This window comes from Pagrus major, chromosome 21 (assembly GCF_040436345.1).
Source record: "Pagrus major chromosome 21, Pma_NU_1.0".
NCBI classification, from domain to species: domain Eukaryota; kingdom Metazoa; phylum Chordata; class Actinopteri; order Spariformes; family Sparidae; genus Pagrus; species Pagrus major.
This window is the reverse complement of record NC_133235.1, coordinates 27,508,758-27,516,692: the sequence shown is the minus strand read 5'-3', so window position 1 is coordinate 27,516,692 and position 7,935 is coordinate 27,508,758.

Sequence of the window (7,935 nt, the reverse complement as noted above, 5' to 3'; positions counted from 1 at the left end):
TCCAGGAACCTCTTCATTTAGGGATTCACTCCTCAAGATCCCTAAGAGAAAAGAAAAAGCAGAGATAAGTCACAACATATGAGTGAGTGAGTTTCCAGCGCGCAGAGGTGCTGATGTGAGGGGAAAAGTCTTGATTGATTCGAGGGGTTCGGCTCGACAGGGGCGGTGGACGTCAAAGATTATAGATTTTGTACTGTTTCAGAGCCTCGAGGGAGGTGTTTTCCAGGGGGGCCCAAACCTAGCAGTGCCCCTGCCGGCACGCACAGTCTCACAGTACAAACCCTGTCCAATCTTCTAGTCAAGACAGAGGCTCTACCCATCGCCTGAACTCAGGTACAGCCCAAGATAAATAAATCAGACACTGATGAGGGAAGAGAAAAATGTGGGGGAAACCCTTAGAGAGTTGCTGCACTCTTGCACGGAAACACTCTCCGTAGCCTCTTTAATGGGCTGTGGAGTGGAGAGACGTTTCCTGCTGGAGGTGCACTTCCAAGTCAGCAGATTCTATTCCAGGATGGCTTCGTCACCCTCCTTTACCACCCCGCCGACCCTCGCAAAGACACGTTGATAGCCCCCCCCTCCTCCCTGCTTTCCGGGGTGATGGGACTGAAGGGCCAAGCGGAGGTTTAATAGGAAGACTTGAAGACATAACGAGAGGAACGGCCTGCCTCGGAAATCAATTATCAAATGGCCCTGTGGTTACATCAGGCTGGACAGCTCAGGTAGCTGCGTGTACGGAGGGAAGCTGAAGCAGATTCAAAAGTCAATAGAGAGCCATGAAGTTTACACAGCAGGACAACACGTTTAGTCAGTCAGGGAACGCAAAACCACTTAGAAGAAGGCTGCTAATGAAAGCTGGAGAAGAGAAGTCAAACAAAATGGTCATATTTATCTTAAAGACCTGCATGAAAACAGTCTTGGAAGGAAATGATACGGGTTCTTGATTTAAAAGTTAACTAAGATTAAAACCCTTCCCAGTATTGGGCATTAGCGAGTCACTGCAGCTCTACTGACAGCACACTTTATGCTGCATAGGCAGAATTTACAGTTCGAGTGGAGGCTTTTATATTTCGCAAACTTGTCTAGTTCTTATTCATGAGCAAACTCAGCAGATATGCGGGTCCATTGAAGATGTCCAGGGTAGTTCAAAAACTCTGCAGGTTACCCAAGGTCATAATGATATGTTCAAACACCACCGAGCAGAGGAGGAGGGTGGAAATCCCTGCGGCACTGAGATGCAAAACAAATACAGATTTAAAGAATATAAAAGAGAGGGCAGCATCATCGTCACGCCTCATATATCCTCGTTGAGAGGGCTGCTTTTGTTCCTGAGCAGCAGATAAATCACACTGTGGTGCCCGACCACAGGTGGAAAAAATAAAAATGCACTTTTTTATCTGTAAATTGTGGACAAATCTGAAAGAATCAAGAATAAAATGAAAAGTAGATTTAGCCCTGCAGCAGCCACGCCGATGACTTCTGATGACACATGCTGTGACATATGGCGCTCCTCGTGGCTGTAATACCTGTAATACCTCCCATTTGTACCTGTGGATTATGACAGCAGCTTTGAAAATGTCAAGGACTTCTCCAAATAAACAAAGGTGGAGACTGCGTTCTCTAAAATAAAGCCTGAATGTAGGACTGCCAGGCTAAACGGCACCAAATATCCACAGTTGAAGCTCTCTGTCTTTTAACTTTTCTGATTTTATGGCATCTAAATGTCATTCAGTGTACGCAACACTGCTGCCTCCATGTTTTTCTCGTATCCCTGATTATATCACCACGAAGACGTCCTGCAGGTTGATGTTAACTCTTGGACTGAAAAGCAACAAAGCTTCTTGATTACAGAAACGAGGGAAAAAGCCAGGCGGTTTACACTTTCGCCCAGCGTCTATCAAGAGAAAGCAGTAAGAAGCAGATGAGAAAGAAATTTTAATCAGAAGAAAAAGATCTTCATTGACTGATGATTATTTTTTTATTCGTAAACAAACTAAATAAACAAACTCTCTTTGTTTTCATGACGGAATAAACAAACTGACCTTAAAGGACAACACAGTTTCACTTTGTTTATATGTGGCGGACCCTGCCACCTTTATAGCTTCAAACTGTTCTGGGACCTGGTTCCTCTGAGGAAAACAGCTTGTTTATTCATTTATGGAAAAAAAAAATTGATTATTAATATTGTAAATATTATAATTCTGAGATTTAAAAACTACATAGTGGCCCTTTAAGGGATAGATTAAATATATATTTTCTTTTTTAAAACATTGAATTTTTTAGGATTTTTTTTGTTGTCATTGTTCCAATTTAATGTGAAATGAAGTTACACAACAGAACTAAAGTTAGAGCCTGCAGAGGACAACTTGTAATTCATGAAGTAACCCCTCGGCCACGCGTGACAGGACAGTCACAGCTCCAGCCTGACTCCTGCATACTCAAGTTAATTCATGACATAGAAACAAAACACAATACAAAAACCATCGCCTTCTACTTACTGGTGAGGTGACAGGTGAGGACATGTCATCAGAGACAGGTGATGATGATGATGATCCAGCTCCAGGCTCGTCTCTGGCTGCACACCGAGCTTCAGGTCTGAACTCTCAGTCACGTCCTGCAGCACCTCCTCCTCTCCTCTCTTCTGTCCTCCGCTCTGTCAGGAGCTTTAAGTCCGCTCACTTTGAGGGGTCTGGCCCTCCTCCCTGCCTCCCTCCCTCCCTCCCTCCCTCCCTGCATGGGCTGCACACACATAATCTCTTCGTCCGGATGAGTACAGCGCCGAGAGCCGTGTGTGGCTTTGGCATTATGTAAGGAGAGAGGACTGTGTGGGGCCAGGACATGGAGGGGCTCCTGTAGCCCTGCAGCCAACATGTCACTGACACAAGTGGGAATGAGCTTTATTGTTGTTTACTCCAAAATAATTAGTGTCCCATTTTATGTGAATGGTTCTTAGGCTGTTTGATTAAAGAATGTTATTCCCATGTTTTTTTTTTTATCTTTCTGTCACTTTTTGCCACCTTTATACAATTATGAAGAATAAATGAGAATGAGTATTTCTACACCCAGTTTTTTTCACTAATTATCCACCAGATTGTTTGAGAAACAGCATAAATAAAACAGTAACTCTTTGTTCTAAGGGTTTCAAATTTATGAGAAAGTTTCCTTGAAAGATATAAATAATCTTTTCATAGAAATAAGACCCGGATGATAGTGGATTTCTGGGACACAATACCGATAACAGGGAGAGAAAAATCCAATACTGACATATCATTCGATATTCTTATAGACAGAATATATAGCCTGCATAAACACATATTCTTTTGCAACGAGAAAATTAAGCACTTAAAGCAACATTATGTAACTTTTTTTACCTTTAAGAGGTCATATGATGCTAATTTTCAGGTTCATACTTAGATGAACTTAGAATAGGTTTACATACGTTAATTTACAAAAACACATTTTTTTTTCCTGCATAAATAATATTTTTGTGGTGTTTTGTTTGGGGGAAAAAAAGCAGGTACACCCAAAATCTTTTTCAGTTTGATAAAGTTTGGAGAAAGATGTCATTACTGCAGGTTGCATAAGCTGACTTAGTTACATCTTATATCAGACTGTATTATATGTTTTGTTGACCTGAAGAAAAACACATTATCAAGATGTGGAGCAAAACAGGTGATTCAACCTGACTGCACCTGTGGTTTAGCTCCAGACTCTCGCTGTGAGAAATAATTAATCGACACAATTAAAACGGTACAAACACCGGGACAGATTGCCGTTCGTACACATCCGCATCTCCCCGTAGGTTTAATTAATAGTCAGTGGATTGTAACAGTGTCCTGACGGGGCTCATAATCAAATCACACTGAGCAGTGTTTCCGCAGGATGCCCACTGAGGTCCTAATTGATAAAAGTCTCCAACCTGTGAGGTTATGAAATTCAACATTTCCATCACTTTCCTTGTTGTTACAGATGGCACTGCGGGAGGTCAAGCTGTGGCCCAGGGAGCAGACGTAGGTCACCTCTGCAGGATGTCTGGACCCAGTGACAGCAGGTGAATCTGGGTTACTGAAACCTAGAGCCACATGAAGAATGATTGTGGGGCACTTGAACTTGTGTTTCCTTGAGTGTATCCCTCGAGGTAACACTTCGTTTTTGATGCATTTCAGCTCTTTCATCAGGATCACAGACTCTGACCTTAAAAGAGACGTATAGATGAACCTTTTCTGATCAAAGAAACGCATCCTCGTACCAAAATGACTGAATCAATTCAGACTGAAACAAATGTCAAAAGGTAATATAGGTTTTATGACATGCAAACTCTGAAAATCTGCCGGCATAATGGTCTGAAGCTGCATACACAACACAGTAAAGCTTTTTATTATGTGGGCTATAGGGTACAGCATGGTGTATACATGGTAGCGTGTCACCAGGAACACACTGTAATAACTAGAGAGGTAGAGAAAGGAAAGCACTGTACTGCCTCCAAGGCCTCCTCTGCTGTTGTGTTAGTGCATCCATCCAACTCCATTCAATCACATGCAATCAACGTGCTCATTGCTCAGGGGGAAAAACATGGACTTTTTCCACAGGGATGCTCACACTAATGTATATCCTGTGATTTAAATGTTTAGCTGTTAACTTGTGGTGCGCAAAGAAATGAAACCATGTGTGGAACTCAAGTTAATTTATTTCCAGGAGCTAATGTTTGTTCACACATCAGCGGGTCTCAGTCTCAGTCAAGAGAAGCGAGTGGACTTTGGGGGAGTGAAGGAGGTTAGTTAGTATAAGGACGTCCCCAGTCATTCATCACAGCAGACAGCTGTGGGATGAGGTCTCCTATATATCGGCCCTGTGTGTGAATCTACAGGCATGCGTTATTTAAAGCCTGATCTATCATCCCTATACTACCAAATCTATAGGTTTATCAACCAGTGTCAATGGCCAGATCCATGGACATCAATCAAAGCATGTCAGTTTTGAAATGAGAAAACAACGGACACACACACACACACACAAACACAACGTGCAGTTTAATTTTCTCTTGTGAGCGCGAACATACACAGTGCATACAAAGCTGCTGACTCTGACGAAGCCTGGACGGATCAATTCATAAAACAGCACTCTTTATTCTGCAGACAGACATATTACTGGACAAAAATAGAAAAATCATGAATTTATTCTTCTAAACTCAAAGGTGAAATAATTCATGTAAAGTTGAAGGACAGATGTAATTTCTAAACCTTAGTGGGACACTTCGAAATGCCTATACACCATGGTAATAATGGGAAAATCTGAAAACAAAAGGATCATTTCTCAAGCTAACCTTGTCCTTTTTCTTAACGATTATTGCCACCGTATATTTTTTTGACATCTGTAATCACTTGATGCAAACCGATCAACTCCATTCTGAAGGATTTATCTTCATTCTGATCAAATAGAAAGAAAAATAATCACATAAATTAACAGACAGGTCAGTGGCCTCAATGTGAAACAAACAGTGGTGAACTATAGAAACAAGGTTCTCCGCACATCTTCCAGTAAATGCAGCTGGATCAGGTGCTTGCTAAGAAATGGACGGCCTTCAGTTGTGCAAACAAACAAACATTTTTGACACTGCTGTTAATTCATCAGAGTCAGAGTAGATAAAGACGTGAGGCAAACAATCAAAGCCAACCTGGCTCAGGTGTGCAGTTACCATGAGATAACTGGTTGAAGTTAAAATTACATAAGGCACAAATACAAGAACCTCTCAAGCTTGATAAATATAAGAAACATTACAAATACAGTAATTCATCAATGCCAAAAGGCCAGTGTATTGAAAAACAACAGAACACTGACCTCCGTCAGAGGTACAAGGATGAAAGTACGTCAGGTACAGAAATAGCCATCTGTCAAGTGTGACAAATTACAGGAAGTATGACAAACTCAGTTCTTCATTAATGCCAAGGGGCTCCACTGTGTTCAGAGTGTGAATCCAGCAGGGAGTTGATGATGTCACCGTCTCCAGGAGAGCGTGAGAATTATTGTATCCAGCAAAAACCTTGATGCCGTGTTCAAAGATCGTATTGTTTGACCAACATGAACCAGAACACAGGGACATTTCAACGTGAAATAGATAGACAGGAGTACTCTCCTCCAGCAGGCAGGATCAAAAATATCATCCTTCAACATTAGAAAAGTCCTCAAAAGTGACCCAACAGTATGAGCTGTGCCTTCACTGGTGACAATTATACGCTGCTGCAATCTGAGAGACAGGCTGGTTCACTCTGACACTGCCTCCTGGCTGTCTAATCAACCAACAGCTTTTTTTCCACTGTGTCCACTGTTCACAGTAGCTTACACATCCACCTACTGGTGAAAAATACCCTGTTAAATCCTTCATTCACTGCAGGAGTATACACGTTGCCCGACATTATGCAGAGGCTAACCATGTCTCTGCTGCATCTTTACAGTTTTTTGGGGATAGAAAAATATCTCACGCTCTGCTAGAGCTGGTGACATCATCAACTCACTGGCGTATCCACACTGAACACAGCAGAGCCCCGTGGCATTAATGAAGAACTGAGTTTGTCATGCTTCCTATGACTTGTCACACTTTAATTTGTACTGTCATCCTTGTAACTCTGACAGAGGTTTGCCTTTTAGCACTGATGAATTACTGTATTCATAATGTTTATCACACTTGTGAGGTCCTTGTAGTTGTACTTTTTGTATTTTTAACTTTTATTAAAGTTGATGTGATGGTAGGAGTCTAGCACACGGATGACTATGGCGACTCCCACCCTTGGATTCATTGTCCAATAGATTTGAAGCCAACTGAAGACAACTCTAGGTTGACTATAATTGCATCATGTCTTTGTCCACTCTGACTAGGGAATGTGGGACAAATAGTACAAAATAAACATTTCTATTCCGCCTCTTATCCATTATGTGCTTTTCCCTTTGGTTGATTCACCGGCATTCTGCTTTTTATACGACCATATGACGTACGTTTTCTTGCACTCTTCAAGTTCTGTCTGCTGACCTGTACCGTTGGGAGCGCTGCAGTTTGTTAAATACTTGTTATCACAGCTGCTGTTATCAGTCTCAGTTTCCATGTTGGGCATAGCACAGGCAGGAAATATGGTGATAGGTTAAACCTGTACTTTTACCTGCTTTTATGCAGTTTGAGTGACATAAAACAAAACAAGTCCGCGTGATGACAGCCTTCACTGTTTTCTCTTCACAGCCACTGGATTAAAGCCAGATTTTAGAAAAGTGTGTCAAAAATATGTCCTGCTGCCTGCAGTGGATTGACTATACCTGATCAAAATGTGGGGACAAGGGATAAAAATGCGGTGCAGTCCTACATAAAGTGGGACACCTATTCATGCCAACTCTGACGAAGACACAGTCGTGTTGAAACATTAGTTTGTTTGCACAATTTAAAGCGATTTATTGGTGTGCTCCAGTCCTTTTTTTTGCTTGGATAGTAGTGATCTGTTGAGCCTTACAGGTAGTGGTGATGGAGGAAAGCTTATATGGTCATTAAATCAAAAACATTTAGCATCTTGGACGTCTTGGCAGCCTTAATTTTTAATGATGAAGCTGTATTTTGTGTTCAAAGAGGACATTTTGGCTGGAAGAGAGCCCCTGAAGTGAAGAAGAAGAATGGCAGCTACTTCTTCAATTGTGTTTTTCAATCCTGGTCCTCTGGACTCTTTGAGCTCGTTATCAAGCTCTGCTGAAGCCCGATAATGACCTGTTCATTTGAATCAGGTGTGTATGACTTGTGCAGAAAATCACATGTAAGTAGTTATTCATAAAACCTTACTCTGACGAGGACATGATCTTATCTCTAAGTAAAGTCTGGACTGAGTCTTAGATTTAGATTAGATGAACAAGGAAAGAGTTACAGTACAATCATAATGTGTTCAATATTCAGCGGCACGTGAA